Source organism: Choloepus didactylus, chromosome 16 (genome assembly GCF_015220235.1).
Source record: "Choloepus didactylus isolate mChoDid1 chromosome 16, mChoDid1.pri, whole genome shotgun sequence".
NCBI lineage: Eukaryota > Metazoa > Chordata > Mammalia > Pilosa > Megalonychidae > Choloepus > Choloepus didactylus.
The window spans coordinates 24063634-24064513 of record NC_051322.1 but is presented as its reverse complement, the minus strand read 5'-3'; positions in this window follow the sequence as shown (position 1 = coordinate 24064513).

Sequence of the window (880 nt, the reverse complement as noted above, 5' to 3'; positions counted from 1 at the left end):
AAAGAGATATGCAAATATTTCAAAGAAGTAATTGTCTACATTCATGAGAGATCCATTGTGATGACGTTTGAAGAATGTTCATCGTTTTTAGTGACACAAAGGTCATGGGCGACCTTAGAAAGAGTCATTTCAATAAAGTCATGGGAATTAAATACAGACTGGGTGGGTGGGTGATGAGAAGAAAGTGGATGTTTAGGTGTAAGAGGATGTGAGAGATTGGACAGTAGACTGATAATAAGGCATAGTTAAGGGAGGATGATTTTAAGACGGGTCAGAAGTGGTGAAATACTGATGGGAAGAAACAAGTGGAGAGGTAAGTCTTGAAGACAGAGAAGGAAGATTATATTGGTAAAGTGCTGACAAAGCAAGAGTGGATGAGATCCAGAGCACAAGAGGAGGAAGTGACTTTGATAGGTTGGGAGGAAGAAACAGATGCCGATGCAGGCAGGTTGGTAGGTTTAAAAGAGAAAAGTTGGTGTGTGTGTATGTAGGAGGGAGAGGGGCTCTAAAATGGCTCCTATTTTCTTTTGGAATAGATGAGTTCACTTGTAGATCTAGAGAGGGAAATAAGAGAGGAGGTGGATTCATCTGTGAAGGAATCTTTCCTGTGAGTACAGGAACTATAGGCTTATATTCTCATGACCTTAGCAACAAAGTGAAAAAATTTTAATCCATCTGTTTATTTAATGTCAGATAAGGTTTCAATAGCTGGCTTCACTGAATTCAGTCAGTTTGGTTTGGGTTTGGGTGGTGTTCATTTTTGTTTACGAAAATAATCTAGCTTATCCACATGGACACAACCTCAAATTACATTTTCAGAAGTACCAGGTTTAAATATGTTATTCAATAGCTCTTGACTACTCTATTCAAGACACAAGAC